Source organism: Oncorhynchus mykiss, chromosome 23, assembly GCF_013265735.2.
Source record: "Oncorhynchus mykiss isolate Arlee chromosome 23, USDA_OmykA_1.1, whole genome shotgun sequence".
In the NCBI taxonomy this organism is placed as follows: Eukaryota; Metazoa; Chordata; class Actinopteri; order Salmoniformes; family Salmonidae; genus Oncorhynchus; species Oncorhynchus mykiss.
Window position 1 is genome coordinate 49,123,892 of NC_048587.1, and position 17,557 is coordinate 49,141,448.

The 17,557-nt window shown below is 42.6% G+C and overlaps 1 pseudogene; it reads right to left on the minus strand.

Annotated features, from left to right (window-relative positions):
- The window catches only part of LOC110503135, a 172,971-nt pseudogene extending 158,614 nt beyond the window's left edge, over positions 1 to 14,357 (minus strand).
- Between the last annotated feature and the right edge of the window lie 3,200 nt (positions 14,358 to 17,557).

Genomic DNA, 17,557 nt, shown 5'->3' on the forward strand with positions numbered 1-17,557 from the left:
CTAAGGTCTATACATTTAGTTTATTCCTAGCTAAGGTCTATACATTTAGTTTATTCCTAGCTAAGGTCTATACATTTAGTTTATTCCTAGCTAAGGTCTATACATTTAGTTTATTCCTAGCTAAGGTCAATACATTTAGTTTATTCCTAGCTGTCTATACATTTTTTATATTGTGGGATTCTGTTTTAATTACTGGATTTAATCAAATCAAAGTTTATTGGTCGCTTACACAGTTTGGCAGATGTTATAGCATGTTACTATCTCTTAACATTGCTCATGTTACTAGATCTTAACAATGCTCATGTTACTAGCTCTTAACAATGCTCATGTTACTAGCTCTTATAGCCTTTTATAGTTCTTATAACATTTAGCCGTACCCTTATCCTACTCCTCCTCTGTTCCTCTGGTGATGTAGAAGTTAATCCAGGCCCTGCAGTGCCTAGTGCCACTCCTATTCCCCAGGTGCTCTCATTTGTTGACTTCTGTAACCGTAAAAGCCTTGGTTTCATGCATGTTAACATTAGAAGCCTCCTCCCTAAGTTTGTTTTATTCGCTGCTTTAGCACACTCTGCCAACCCGGATGTCCCAGCCGTGTCTGAATCCTGGCTTTGGAAGACCACCAAAAACCCTGAAATTTCCATCCCTAACTATAACATTTTCCAACAAGATAGAACTGCCAAAGGCAGTTGCAATCTACTGCAGAGATATACTGCAGAGTTATTTCTGTCCTACTATCCAGGTCTGTACCCAAACAATTCGAGTTTCTACTTTTAAAAATCCACCTTTCCAGAAACAAGTCTCTCATCGTTGCCGCTTGCTATATTCCACCCTCTGCCCCCAGCTGTGCCCTGGACACCATATGTGAATTGATTGCCCCCCCATCTATCTTCAGAGCTTGTGCTGCTAGGTGACCTAAACCCCGGCCATCTTGCAATCCAAGCTTGATACCCTCAATCTCACACAAATTATTAATGAACCTTCCAGGTACAACCCCAAATCCATAAACACGGGCACCCTCATAGATATCATCCTAACCAACCTGCCCTCCAAATACACCTCTGCTGTCTTCAACCAAGATCTCTGCGATCACTGACTCATTGCCTGCATCCGTAATGGGTCTGCGGTCAAATGACCACCCCTCATCACTGTCAAACGCTCCCTAAAACACTTCAGCGAGCAGGCCTTTCTAATTGCCTGGTCCGGGTATCCTGGAAGGATATTGACCTCATCCCATCAGTAGAGGGTGCCTGGTTATTCTTTAAATTTCCTTCCTCACCATCTTAAAAAGCATGTTCCATTCAAAAAATGTACAACCAGGAACAGATATAAACCTTGCTTCACTACAGACCTGACTGCCCTGGACCAGCACAAAAACATCCTGTGTGGTACTGAATTAGCATCGAATAGCCCCCTCAACATGCAACTTTTCAGGGACGTTAGGAACCAATATACACAGTCAATTAGGAAAGCTAAGGCCAGCTTTTTCAAACAGAAATGTGCATCCTGTAGCACAAACTCCAAAAACTTCTGGGACACTGTAAAGTCCATGGAGAATAAGAGCACCTCCTCCCAGCTGCCCACCGCTCTGAGGCAAGGAAACAATGTCACCACCGATAAATCCACTATAATTGAGAATTTCAATAAGCATTTTTCTATGGCTGGCCATGCTTTCCACCTGGCTACCCCTACCCCGGTCAACAGCCCTGCACCCCCCACAGCAACTCACCCAAGCCTCCCCATTTCTCCTTCACCCAAATCCAGATAGCTGATGTTCTGAAAGAGCTGCAAAATCGGGACCACTACAAATCATCCGGGCTAGACAATCTGGACACTCTCTTTCCAAAATTATCTGCCGAAATTGTTGCAACCCCTATTACTATCCTGTTCAACCTCTCTTTTGTATCGTCTGAGATTCCCAAAGATTGGAAAGCTGCCACGGTCATCCCCCTCTTCAAAGGGGGAGACACTCTTGACCCAAACTGCTACAGACCTATATCATCCTACCCTGCCTTTCTAAGGTCTTCGAAAGCCAAGTTAACAAACAGATTACAAAGTCGTGCTAGAAATTCACAGACAACACAAAGATTCCTTGATGTCCTTCCAGAGTCCCTCTGTCTACCCAAGGACGCCAGAGGACAAAAATCAGTTAACCACCTAACTGAGGAACTCAATTTAACCTTGCGCAATACCCTAGATGCAGTTGCACTCCTAAAAATTAAAAACATTTCTCATAAGAAACTAGCTCCCTGGTACACAGAAAATACCCGAGCTCTGAAGCAAGCTTCCAGAAAATTGGAACGGAAATGGCGCCACACCAAACTGGAAGTCTTCCGACTAGCTTGGAAAGACAGTACTGTGCAGTACAGAAGAGCCCTTACTGCTGCTCGATCATCCTATTTTTCTAACTTAATTGAGGAAAATAAGAACAATCCGAAATTCCTTTTTGATACTGTCGCAAAGCTAACTCAAAAGCAGCATTCTCCAAGAGAGGATGACTTTCACTTTAGCAGTGATAAATTCATGAACTTCTTTGAGGAAAAGATTATGATTATTAGAAAGCAAATTACGGACTCCTCTTTAAATCTGCGTATTCCTTCAAAGCTCAGTGTCCTGAGTCTGCACAACTCTGCCAGGACCTAGGATCAAGAGAGACGCTCAAGTGTTTTAGTACTATATCTCTTGACACAATGATGAAAATAATCATGGCCTCTAAACCTTCAAGCTGCATACTGGACCCTATTCCAACTAAACTACTGAAAGAGCTGCTTCCTGTGCTTGGCCCTCCTATGTTGAACATAATAAACGGCTCTCTATCCACCGGATGTGTACCAAACTTACTAAAAGTGGCAGTAATAAAATCTCTTGAAAAAGCCAAACCTTGACCCAGAAAATATAAAAAACTATCGGCCTATATCGAATCTTCCATTCCTCTCAAAAATTTTAGAAAAGGCTGTTGCGCAGCAACTCACTGCCTTCCTGAAGACAAACAATGTATACGAAATGTTTCAGTCTGGTTTTAGACCCCATCATAGCACTGAGACGGCACTTGTGAAGGTGGTAAATGACCTTTTAATGGCATCGGACCGAGGCTCTGCATCTGTCCTCGTGCTCCTAGACCTTAGTGCTGCTTTTGATACCATCGATCACCACATTCTTTTGGAGAGATTGGAAACCCAAATTGGTCTACACGGACAAGTTCTGGCCTGGTTTAGATCTTATCTGTAGGAAAGATATCAGTTTGTCTCTGTGAATGGTTTGTCCTCTGACAAATCAACTGTAAATTTCGGTGTTCCTCAAGGTTCCGTTTTAGGACCACTATTGTTTTCACTATATATTTTACCTCTTGGGGATGTTATTCGAAAACATAATGTTAACTTTAACTGCTATGCGGATGACACACAGCTGTACATTTCAATGAAACATGGTGAAGCCCCAAAATTGCCCTTGCTAGAAGCATGTGTTTCAGACATAAGGAAGTGGATGGCTGCAAACTTTCTACTTTTAAACTTGGACAAAACAGAGATGCTTGTTCTAGGTCCCAAGAAACAAAGAGATCTTCTGTTGAATCTGACAATTAATATTAATGGTTGTACAGTCGTCTCAAATACAACTGTGAAGGACCTCGGCGTTAATCTGGACCCTGATCTCTCTTTTGAAGAACATATCAAGACCATTTCAAGGACAGCTTTTTTCCATCTACATAACATTGCAAAAATCAGAAACTTTCTGTCCAAAAATGATGCAGAAAAATGTATCCATGCTTTTGTCACTTCCAGGTTAGACTACTGCAATGCTCTACTTTCCGGCTACCCGGATAAAGCACTAAATGAACTTCAGTTAGTGCTAAATACGGCTGCTAGAATCCTGATTAGAACCAAAAAATGTGATCATATTAATCCAGTGCTAGCCTCTCTACACTGGCTTCCTGTCAAAGCAAGGGCTGATTTCATGGTTTTACTGCTAACCTACAAAGCATTACATGGGCTTGCTCCTACCTACAGTATCTCTCTGATTTGGTCTTGCCGTACATACCTACGTACGTACGCTACGGTCACAAGACGCAGGCCACCTAATTGTCCCTAGAATTTCTAAGCAAACAACTGGAGGCAGGGCTTTCTCCTATAGAGCTCCATTTTTATGGAATGGTCCCATGTCAGAGACGCAAACTCGGTCTCAAGCTTTAAGTCTTTACTGAAGACTGATCTCTTCAGTGGGTCATATGATTGAGTGTAGTCTGGCCCAGGAGTGGGAAGGTGAACGGAAAGGCTCTGGAGCAACGAACCGCCCTTGCTGTCTCTGCCTGGCCGGTTCCCCTCTTTCCACTGGGATTCTCTGCCTCTAACCCTATTACAGGGGCTGAGTCACTGGCTTACTGGGGCTCTCTCATGCCATCCCTGGAGGGGGTGCGTCACCTGAGTGGGTTGATTCACTGATGTGGTCATCCTGTCTGGGTTGGCGCCCCCCCCCCCCCCTCCCCCCCCATTGGGTTGTGCTGTGGCGGAGGTCTTTGTGGGCTATACTCAGCCTTGTCTCAGGATGGTAAGTTGGTGGTTGAAGATATCCCTCTAGTGGTGTGGGGGCTGTGCTTTGGCAAAGTGGGTGGGGTTATATCCTTCCTGTTTGGCCCTGTCCGGGGGTGTCCTCGGATGGGGCCACAGTGTCTCCTGACCCCTCCTGTCTCAGCCTCCAGTATTTATGCTGCAGTAGTTTATGTGTCGGGGGGCTAGGGTCAGTTTGTTATATCTGGAGTACTTCTCCTGTCCTATTCGGTGTCCTGTGTGAATCTAAGTGTGCATTCTCTAATTCTCTCCTTCTCTCTTTCTTTCTCTCTCTCGGAGGACCTGAGCCCTAGGACCATGCCCCAGGACTACCTGACATGATGACTCCTTGCTGTCCCCAGTCCACCTGGCCGTTCTGCTGCTCCAGTTTCAACTGACCTGAGCCCTAGGACCATGCCCCAGGACTACCTGACATGATGACTCCTTGCTGTCCCCAGTCCACCTGACCGTGCTGCTGCTCCAGTTTCAACTCTTCTGCCTTATTATTATTCGACCATGCTGGTCATTTATGAACATTTGAACATCTTGGCCATGTTCTGTTATAATCTCCACCCGGCACAGCCAGAAGAGGACTGGCCACCCCACATAGCCTGGTTCCTCTCTAGGTTTCTTCCTAGGTTTTGGCCTTTCTAGGGAGTTTTTCCTAGCCACCGTGCTTCTACACCTGCATTGCTTGCTGTTTGGGGTTTTAGGCTGGGTTTCTGTACAGCACTTTGAGATATCAGCTGATGTACGAAGGGCTATATAAATAAATTTGATTTGATTTGATTACCGGCCATTTAGAATCCCACCATACCTTCTCCGCTATGCAATCTGGTTTCAGAGCTGGTCATTGGTGCACCTCAGCCACGCTCAAGGTCCTAAACGATATTATGACTGCCATCGATAAGAGACAATACTGTTCAGCCATGTTCATCGACCTGGCCAAGTTACTAGCTCTTAACAATGCTTATGTTACTAGCTCTTAACATTGACTTCAATAAATCTTCAATCTCTACATTTTCTTCCTCGAGGCGTTGGTGCTGAAGATCCACACCATCACTCGCTACCAGCTCGCCACCATCTTCAAGAAGTGCAAGAGAAACAGACCTCAACTGGCAGCTTCATTAAATAGTACCCACAAAACACCAATCTCAACGTCAACAGTGAAGAGGCGACTCCTGGATGCTACCATGGATACCATGGACATATAACCACGTTGATTTATGAATAGCAAAGTGATTTGGACATCGACTTTATTCAGTCAGTTTGACAGCTTTTATAAACTAGTCAACACTTGCTGTTCAGTTGTCAATCAAAGCACAGTAAACACTTAATACCCTACCTGCACCAAGACTGCGCGGCTGGCTATGTAAAACACACGTAAAGAAATTTGACTGCAACCAACCACAGGGCACATAAATTGTACCTGGAGGTGGGACAACCAGAGAGAATGAGAGAGTGCAAGGGAGAGAGAGCAAGGGAGAGAACACATGGGAGAGAGCACATGAATGCTAAAACCTGTTGTGACTAGGGGGCAGTATTTTCATTTTTGGGAAAAAAAACGTTCCCGTATTAAACGGGATATTTTGTTAGGACAAGATGCTAGAATATGCATATAATTGACAGCTTAGGATAGAAAACACTCTAACGTTTCCAAAACTGTAAAAATATTGTCTGTGAGTATAACAGAACTGATGTTGCAGGCGAAAGCCTGAGAAATATCCAATCCGGAAGTGCCCCATGTTTTGAAAGCGCTGCGTTCCAATGAGTCCCTATTGAGCAGTGAATGGGCTATCAACCAGATGACTCTTTCTACGTATCCCTGAAGGTGTCTACAGTATTGTGACGTAGTTTTATGCATTTATGTTGAAGAATACCCGTAAGTGGCTACATTGCGCAAGTGGTCACCTGATGCTGCCAGAGAGATTCTTACGTAAAATACAGAGGTAGCCATTACTCCAATCGGTCCTACTGAAAAACGAGTTGTCCCGATGGATATATTATCGAATAGATATTTGAAAAACACCTTGAAGATTGATTATAAACAACGTTTGCCATGTTTCTGTCGATATTATGGAGCTAATTTTGAATATTTTTCGCCGTTTTCGTGATTGCAATTTCCGGGTGATTTCTCAGCCAAACGTGAAGAACAAACGGAGCTATTTCGCCTACAAAAATAATATTTTTGGAAAAAAGGAACATTTGCTATCTAACTGGGAGTCTCGTGAGTGAAAACATCCAAAGCTCATCAAAGGTAAACGATTAAATTTGATTGCTTTTCTGATTTCCGTGACCAAGTTACCTGCTGCTAGCTGGACAAAATGCTATGCTAGGCTATCGATACATTTACACAAATGCCTGTCTAGCTTTGGCTGTAAAGCATATTTTGAAAATCTGAGATGACAGGGTGATTAACAAAAGGCTAAGCTGTGTCTCAATATATTTCATTTGTGATTTTCATGAATAGGAATATTTTCTAGGGATATTCATGTCCGTTGCGTTATGCTAATTAGTGTCAGGCGATGATTACGCTCCCGCATGCGGGATGAGGAGTCACTAGAGGTTTTAATGCACCTGAAAGACACTAATATGGCTGCCACCAATAGAGATGCCAAGTCTGATAGCTGTGGCTTGTTTCACAAGGAGACTAATGAAGATGAAGGCGTTTTGATGAGAGGGGCAGGTCGGCAGCATGGGGAGGAGGAGGAGGAGAGGAGGGGCAGGTCGGCAGCACAGGGAGGAGGATGGGGAGAGAAGGGGCAGGTTGGCAGCATAGGGAGAAGGAGGAGGAGAGGAGATGTAGGAGGGAGGAGAAGGTTAAGGTGAGGAGGTATAGGACGGAAGAGGGGAGGGGTTTTAGGGCTACCTGTTAGGTGGTGTAGCCAGTAAGTCCATTCAAGGGATGAACTCTGCAACACAGGATGAAAATCTAGTGTCAGAATTAATCTGAGTGTGTGAGTCTGCATCCATATGTGCATGCCTGTGTGTGTGTTTGCGTCCATCAGTGTGTGTCCTTCGGTTAGTGTCAATACGTACGGCTGCGCAGGTCTTTGGTGAGGATGTGTTTGGCAGCGATGAGCAGCTCCTTGTGGAGGTGGGCCGTCTCAGAGGGACAGCTGGTCAGCAGCTGCAGCATGCCCTTCACCATCTGCTGAGAGTATTTCCCTACCAGGTCCTGGTCAGAAACACACACAGAGAGAGAGAGAGAGACAGAGACACAGAGAGACACACGTATTGCAATGCAGTTCAGAAAATATGATTTCATGTACATGGAATTAATTATTCTGTGTGCCAGGTAAATGCAATACAAGACAGAAAACTGAATAAGAACCCAGACATAAAAAGCACAACATGGATATATGTACCTGGTAGATGCAGATGATGCAGGCCAGAAGGACAGGGTCTTGATCCAAGCAGGGGTAAAGTCAGCATACATCTCTCTGTTATACAGCTTGCGTTGCCTGAAAGTTACGTTAGGGTTTAGAATAACTCTTTATAGACGAAGCAAACTATTTTACTGTTCAAGTCAAAATTATTTATGCTTCAATACCATTTCATATTCTTTGTGGTTATTTAGCAAAAAGGTATGATTGTCTGCAGGAGGGAATTAACACACACACATGCACACAGGTGTCTTACCTGGCCAGAGGAGAAACCTGCAGCATCATAGTGTTCATGATGAGGGGGACAATCTCAGACACCATGTTATGGATGTTCAGTTCGTACATCTGGTACATGAGCACCACTATGATGGGCAGCTTAGCCAGGACCTTGATGGACAGGGACCCCGGGGGATGATGGTGTGCTGGAGGAACAGACACAGACAGATGATCAGGAAAAGACAAGGGCAATGCCAGCCTAAATTTAGGAAGGGTCCAACAGTACGGAACATTCAGATAGAAATATACTGTATGGACCAGACATGATTCTACGTCATCCATGATTCAATGATGAATCACATCAACTCTCTGCCTTAGGGAGCACACACACTGCATCAAATGTCGATCTGCCATTCATCTGTGGTTTGTTCACAGTTTGTTTGGTGCTGTGTTTTAGGGACCACACAACGGTGGGTGTCTGACTGACAATATTTTCACGCGATTCTACATGTAGAATAATTTTGCAAATTACAGCTGGCACGCTGAACAGAGGTTCTAAGTACTCTCGGCCTGCAAACGCTACCGGTGTGTCCATGCCTTTTCTACCTGGAAAACTAGCCTGGTCTGAGATGCTTTGCCAGTGCTTCTACACCACCCAGTGGTAATAAGAGGAGTTCCAGAAAGATGATAGAAGTTACCAGGACAGGTCTACTCACCGTGCGTGTTTCACTGTCCTCCCTGTGTGGTCTTCACCAACACTGAGGTGATCATGCCCACCATCTCAGGAGAAGGCATTATGTTCTCAGCTATCACCTGGGGGTTCTCAAAGTACCGAGCCTGGCGGAGGAGAGAGAGATCCGAAAGAGAGAGAAAAGAGACAGGAGGGGAAAGCGAGAGCGAGGGAGGGGGAATGTGTTAGACAGCATGATGGGAAAGGTGGCAAAATAGAGGCATGAGAACATGATTCAGAGACCCAAACATTTCCCAGCTCCCACAAGCTCAATAATCCACCTGCTGTTCAGTAGTCTTACCACTACTGTAGGTAGCTCCTTATAGATCTGCTTCACAAAGTCCAGAAAGTGATGAATTTGAATAGAGGATGAAAGCAGACAGTTAATACCACTGCTCAGCATCAAGACATGGGGTCCATCTCAATGAATCTTTGCTCGATTCCTCACATCCTCTCTCCTTGCTTTCTTCTAATAACACATTGAAGAAGTGGGTCTGATGGGAGTGTCCTTGGACCTACTTTCTCATTGTGATGAATCATGGAAAGAGGAATTGAGATAGAGCCAAGGCAAAACACTGGAGACGGGTCTTCTGTTCATCATCAACACAAAGTGAGAGTGGAGAATAGTAAGATCTTAGTTCTCACCTGTTGAGAGATCTGTGGACGGAACTGCTTGTGCGGTTCAATGATGATACGCAAGCATATCAAAACGTTCTCTTCGCCCGCAATCTGAAAACAAACAATGTGCGATGCAAAGAAAACTCTGAGTTCAGGTTAGGGACAGATAATTACTTAGGTGTTCATCAGTCGGGATCCGGTGGATGATCTCCAGCACCAGCATCCTCAGTTGCTGTTTTAAAGTAATACAAGATGGCTCGGACTCTTGTGTATTCAATGTGTGCATGTTTAAATTGCATCTGTGCCTATTCAAATAAACTATTGAAATTATAACATTTCCTCCTACCTGTGTGGGTTTCTCCTGCAGAAACTGCACCTCTCTGTCCTGGAGGAAGGTAAGGAAGTGAGGGATGATGTGTTCCAGGAAGGTGGAGTACTGTGGTGATGATGTCACATTCTGAAAGAGAAGAAGAAATCAAATCAAATCAAATGTATTTATGTAGCCCTTCGTACATCAGCTGATATCTCAAAGTGCTGTACAGAAACTCAGCTTAAAACCCCAAACAGCAAGCAATGCAGGTGTAGAAGCACGGTGGCTAGGAAAAACTCCCTAGAAAGGCCAAAACCTAGGAAGAAACCTAGAGAGGAACCAGGCTATGTGGGGTGGCCAGTCCTCTTCTGGCTGTGCCGGGTGGAGATTATAACAGAACATGGCCAAGATGTTCAAATGTTCATAAATGACCAGCATGGTCCAATAATAATAATCACAGTAGTTGTCGAGGGTGCAGCAAGTCAGCACCTCAGGAGTAAATGTCAGTTGGCATTTCATAGCCGATCATTAAGAGTATCTCTACTGCTCCTGCGGTCTCTAGAGAGTTGAAAACAGCAGGTCTGGGACAGGTAGCATGTCCGGTGAACAGGTCAGGGTTCCATAGCCGCAGGCAGAACAGTTGAAACTGGAGCAGCAGCACGGCCAGGTGGACTGGGGACAGCAAGGAGTCATCATGCCAGGTAGTCCTGAGGCATGGTCCTAGGGCTCAGGTCCTCCGAGAGAGAGAGAGTGAAAGAAAGAGAGAATTAGAGAGAGCATACTTAAATTCACACAGGACACCAGATAAGACAGGATAAGTACTCCAGATATAACAAACGGACCCTAGCCCCCTGATGCATAAACTACTGCAGCATAAATACTGGAGGCTGAGACAGGAGGGGTCAGGAGTCACTGTGGCCCCATCCGATGATACCCCTGGACAGGGCCAAACAGGAAGGATATAACCCCACCCACTTTGCCAAAGCACAGCCCCACACCACTTGAGGGATATCTTCAACCACCAACCTGAGACAAGGCCGAGTATAGCCCACAAAGATCTCCGCCACGGTACAACGCAAGGGGGGGCGCCAACCCAGATAGGAAGATCACGTCAGTGACTCAACCCACTCAGGTGACGCACCCCTGCTAGGGACGGCATGAAAGAGCACCAGTAAGCCAGTGACTCAACCCCTGTAATAGGGTTAGAGGCAGAGAATCCCAGTGGAGAGAGTACAAATACAAAACGGCATTATTTTGAGATCCACCCCTGTAAACATAATTTGCCTGATGACCCGCAAGTGGAGAAAGAGCTTGTCATTTCATACAAGGTGTCACGTTCTGACCTTAGTTCCTTTGTTTTGTCTTTTGTTTTAGTATGGTGAGTTGGGTGGGTTGTCTATGTGAGTTTGTTTTCTATTTCTGTGTTTGGCCTGGTATGGTTCTCAATCAGAGGCAGCTGTCAATCGTTGTCCCTGATTGAGAACCATATTTAGGTAGCCTGCTTTGTATTGTGGGTTGTGGGTGATTGTTCCTGTTTCGTCTTCGTTCATTTTGTCGGTTTATTGTTATTTGTTCGTTGTTAAAGTATTATATTAAAATGGATAATCATTACGCTGCATTCACCTCTCTTTCCCCAGACGACAAGCGTTACATAAGGGCATTTTTGTCAACGTTCATCCTCCTTGCCGCCTCTCCTCGAATACCTTTGACCTTTTTCAAAAGGAGGCGAGAGAGGGCAGAAAAGAGAGGAGAGAGGACACAGGAGTTGAGCAAATCTAATTGAGAAAAGGCCGCTAGAAGCCAAAAGGATACTCTTGGTCATCCTCTGCTGAACTACATTACCAGTCCAAAGTTTGGACACACCTACTCATTCAGGGTTTTTCTTTATTTTTACTATTTTCTACATTGTATAATTGTATTTTACCTTTATTTAACTAGGCAAGTCAGTTAAGAACAAGTTCTTATTTTCAATGACGGCCTAGGAACAGTGGGTTAACTTCTTTGTTCAGGGGCAGAACGACAGATTTGTACCTAGTCGGCTCAGGGATTCGATTGTGTAATCTTTGGGTTACTCGTCCAACGCTCTAACCACTAGGCTACCTGCCGCCCCAAGAATAATAGAGAAGACATCAAAACTATGAAATAACACATATGGAATCATGTAGTAACCAAAAAAGGGTTAAACAGCTTGATGAGGTAGTCACCTGGAATGTATTTCAATTAACAGGTGTGCCTTGTTAAAAGTTAATTTGTGGACTTTCTTTCCTTCTTAATGCGTTTGAACCATTCATTTGTGTTGTGACAAGATATGGGTGGTATACAGAAGATAGCCCTACTTGGCAAAAGACTAAACGTCCATATTATGGCAAGAACGGCTCAAATAAGCAAAGAGAAACAACAGTCCATCATAACTTTAAGCCATTAAGGTCAGTCAATCAAGAACTTTGAAAGTTTCTTCAAGTGCAGTTGCAAAAACCATCAAGCGCTTTGATGAAACTGGCTCTCATGATGACCGCCACAGGAAAAAAAGACACAGAGTTACCTCTGCTGCAGGATAAGTTCATTAAAGTTGCCAGCTTCAGAAATTGCAGCCCAATAAATGACTCACATAGTTAAAGTAACTGACACATCTCAACCAACTGTTCAGAGGAGCCTGCTTGAATCAAGCCTTCATGGTTGAATTAGGGCTGGACGATATGGCTAAAACATTATATCATTAATATTACCTCAGAATTTCTGAGAACGGTGATTTTGACGGTGACAACCTGCTGATTACCTGCTGCTTCAGAGGACCGAAAAGCCTTGAAAGAGAACACTATTTCTTTACCATATATTTGTCTTTATATAAGAAAATATTGTTAAATAGGAATAAATAATTTAAGCTGTTTTTAGATGGATTTTATATTGACATTGCTAGCTACTTATTTACCTCAGCCAGGCAGTTTTATTTAGCTAACATTATCTAAGTTAGCTAGCTAACTCTTATTGTAGCAGCATTCTGTTTGTATCTAGCTTCCACTTTAATGGCATCCCTCGACAACATTTTCTTTTATCTTTCCAACCAGGTGAAGTACTATGAAGCCACCACTGATCTTGACAAGAGGCAAAACACTCGAAGGGGGTCAGAAATTCACAATTCAGGGTAGTGCTGGGCGATATGGCCAAAATATTGTGTCATGGTATTTTTTTTTAAATGGATGGTATGACAGTATTTGACGGTATTTTTAGTTTTTAAATAATAAAAGTTGTACAATTGCTTTATGAGTAGTGAATGATCCTAGAGTGGCAACACATACATTCTAAGTGTTTTCAATGAGTCTTTCTCCATTCTGATTGTTTTATACTGTTCAATTCAACTTCAACCAAAACAAATTTCAGCACTTTTGTCGTTTCTGCATTTCTTGAACTCAATTGCAGTGGTGGAAAAAGTACCCAATTGTCATACTTGAGTAAAAGTAAAGATACGTTAATAGAAAATGACTCAAGTAAAAGTCACCCAGTAAAATACTACTTGAGTAAAAGTCTAAAATTATTTGGTTTTAAATATACTTAAGTATTGAAAGTAAATGTAATTGATCAAATGTACTTAAGTATCAAAAGTAAAAGTGTAAATCATTTCAAATTCCTTATATTAAGCAAACTAGATGGAACCATTTTCTTTCTTTTTTACATTTACGGATAGCCAGGTGCACACTCCAACATTCAGACATAATTTACAAACAAAGCATTTGCGTTTAGTGAGTCCTCCAGATCAGAGGCTGTAGATGACCAGGGATTTTCTCTTGACAAGTGTGTGAATTGGACCATTTTCCTGTCCTGCTCAGCATTCAAAATGTAACGAGTACTTTTAGGTGTCAGGGAAAATGTTTTGTGTAAAAGGTACAGTATTTTCTTTAGGAATGAAGTGAAGTAAAAGTTGTTAAAAATAGTAAAGTAAAGTACAGATACCAAATTAAAGGACTTAAGTAAATATACTTTGAAGTACTTTACACCACTGCTCAATTGAGATCATTTCCACACGTAGGGCTGCACGATATAGGCAAATAATCTCAGACTTATTTTTTTTTTTTTTTTAAATTTATTTTACTTTTATTTAACCAGGCAAGTCAGTTAAGAACAAATTCTTATTTTCAATGACGGCCTGGGAACAGTGGGTTAACTGCCTGTTCAGGGGCAGAACGACAGATTTGTACCTTGTCAGCTCGGGGGTTTGAACTCGCAACCTTCCGGTTACTAGTCCAACGCTCTAACCACTAGGCTACGCTGCCGCTGCCGCCCTTATTTTTAAGCAAATGTTGCAATTGCGATTTGACTTGCGAATTATAGCAAAACTGTTGGAATCATGGAAATAGAATGACTATTCTAATTATATAGTTAGAATATAATAGCACTTTGAATACAGTTTTGTTTGAGATGACAACAAATTAAAATGCCAGGGAGGTGTTATTGTGACAGGGTAGGTACTAAAGTGTTGATACGTGTTTCCTAGGGGACCCTATAAGCGTTGGCTACATTGCATGTTTTCTCTTAGTTACATCATGTAACGTAAACTCGTACATCGCCTTGGTCCGTACAATTGCCCTTATTTTAGCGCCCCAAAAACGTAATACTTCCAGATCAACTGTAATGTCAATACCATTGTAAGCACAATTTCTCCCCTTTCCAACAGAATCAATTACATTACCTAAACGCTGCCCTTTTCTGCATAATTCAAGCAGGCAGTGAGCCCCGTCGGGTCTTTTTTAAAATGGCGGGTGGGGACGCAAAACTAATGCGTGATAGTGAGAAGGAGAGATGTTGTGTGGGAAAATAGCTTTTTTTCACTCTATCTGTCCAACTTATCACCTTATCGCCTCTAAAATGTAAATAAAACACTATGAAGAGTTTATATAATGTGTCATTACATACCTATTTGAAGGTTTGTGTCAAATTTTAATCAGGTTTTTAGGGTGGTGCTAAAGTGATCTTAGAAGTAAACAGCGGCTTTGAGAATGATGATCGCATGCAATGATGACGAAAAAATTAGTAGGTATCCCCCCTTACCCCCGTCACTGTCCATTTCTTTTTTTTAAAGGATGATAGAAGTGCTACACCTGGTGGAGAGAGATTGTAAGACAGAAATAGTTGCTTTATGCGTGCTGTACGTTACGACGTGCAGCACGTCAAGATGTAACGGAGGGTCAGTTTTTTCAACTTTTCTCCAATACTATAGAGCCATTACCATGTCGATCAACGCTTGAATAGAAACCTAGTTCACACCTCCGATTTTGACGTCAACACAGTCGCTACAGTCCCCTTAGTTTTCTTTGTAGCCTCGTTTGAATGTTACATTTGTACGGAATGGGGTGAGTTCACGTTAGCTAACATATTCTTGCTTTGCATACTCCTCTTTGATTTAGAAGATACTGTCGCACAAACAACATGCTGATTTAGGTCTACACCATCACTGGTATTATCAGGCTGTATTAGCTAGCTATGTTTGCTCTTACTCAGTACATTTATTAGCTAGCTATTAGCATTAGCGGCTAACAATTAGCGTCTCACAAGATTTAGGGCAACTTGCTAAGAAAAGACAAACTAGCTGTTTGCTGATGTAAGAAACACAAACTAATAGTGTCATTACAGAACACTAGTGGATTTATATGAAGAAGCAAAGTGACAACAGCATTGTTGTCGTCAACATTGTGGCATGTGCTGCATTGACCATGCAGACTGAACGCAAATGTCTAGCGGTTGAGGAACATCAAATGCGCTCCTTGAGTAACAGGGGGCGTGGCTAGGTCTGTGTGGAAAGTGGCACGGCGAGAATGTGGAGAGATGACTCAAGTAGTGAAGTAAACCATTAAAATGTACAGTACACATGGCTTATAACATTTAACAAACCAAACATTCAAATACCGGAATAGAAGGTCAAGTAAAAATCCAAACCGGTCCCTGCATCAATACGGTATACCGCCCAGCCGTATGTTGAATTGCTGCAAAGAAACAATTACTAAAGGACACCAATAAAAACAAGAGACTTGCTTGGGCCAAGAAACACGATCAATGGACATTAGACCAGTGGAAATCTGACCTTTGGTCTGGTGAGTCCAAATTTGAGATTTTTGGTTCCAACCTCTGTGTCTTTGTAAGACACAGAGTAGATGAATGGATGATCTCCGTGTAACCAGTGCTGTACTGCACCACTGTATTGTGTGTGGTTGATTGAGACTATAGATGTGGATTTGGAGACCAGGTTGTTTAAATGGATCAGAATTCACTCTGCATCTGCATCCGAGAGAAAAGACAAAACGTTTGTAGAGCACATATGTTCTGCGAATCGTTGCCTCTTTCAACAATAGACGCACAATACAAGGGACTGGGATCATTCGAGGAGCTAGCCATCGTTCACACATACAATAGCTAGCTAGTAACCACAGGCAATGTTGAATTCAAAATATTAATATCATCCTAAAAAGTACAATTACAATTGCATCTTAACAATAGCATCCACTTATGAGTAACCTCTAAATATACAACATTATTCATGAACAAAACACTATGTGTATGACTTTGTGCTTAAAGGAATCAAACTTTTCTGAAGACAATAGAAAAGGCGTGTCTACCTCTCATAGTGCATCAAAATGATTTGAGCAGGAGCACGCAGGGCAAAACATAAGTACACACTCCTCTATTTCCAGGATGCAGGCATGCATTATAACAAATCAACATGCTATATTAATATATGAACCTGGTGAAATTCACAAAGTACTTTAACAACTGTTACATCAGCATGTGTGGTTCCCACTGTGAAGCATAGAGAAGGAGGTGTGCTGATTTGGGGGTGCTTTGCTGGTGACACTGTCAGTGATTTCTTTAGAATTCAAGGCACAGTTAACCAGCATGGCTGCCACAGCATTGTGCAGCGATACACCATCCCATCTGGTTTGCACTTAGTGGGACTATAATTAATTTTTCAACAGGATAATGACCCAACACACCTCCAGGCTATGTAAGGGATATTTGACCAATGAGGAGAGTGATGGAGTGCTGCATCAGATGACCTGGTCTCATCAATCACCCGACCTCAACCCAATTGAGAGAGTTTGGGATGAGTTGGACCGCAGAGTCAAGGAAAAGCAGCATACGTGGGAACTCCTACAAGACTGTCAGAAAAGCATTCCACGTTCTGCTGGTTGAGAGAATGTCAAGAGTGTGCAAAGCTGTCATCAAGGCAAAGGGTGGCTACTGTAAAGAATCTCAAATATAAAATATATTTTGATTTGTTTAACACTTCTTTGGTTACTACATGATTCCATAAGTGTTATTTCATAGTTTTGATGTCTTCACTATTATTCAACAATGTAGAAAATAGTAAAAATAAAGAAAACCCCTTGAATGAGTAGGTGTGTCCAAACTTTTGACTGGTACTGTAGGTAAGGGAGGAGGTAAGCACACTTCAAATGGTAGACTGAATTGATTTTAAAGTAAGCCCACTGTCATTTAAATGCATCCAAATTAAATAACAAGAATTGCTCCGGGAGTGTGAGCCAGTGAGTCAGCACCCAACCCTTATTGCCGGTTGCATCCTGGTCTCATACAGAGAGAAAAGGCCTCAGACCTAGCATAGTGAAATGAGTCAACGACAATTCCCGATTGACTAATCTTCTATCCTGTCTCTGCATTGTTCAATTGAGGTATATTATACCATAAAATGGTAAAACAGAAAAATTACATAAAAGAACAATTCATATTATTTAATGATTGTGGGTATATAACA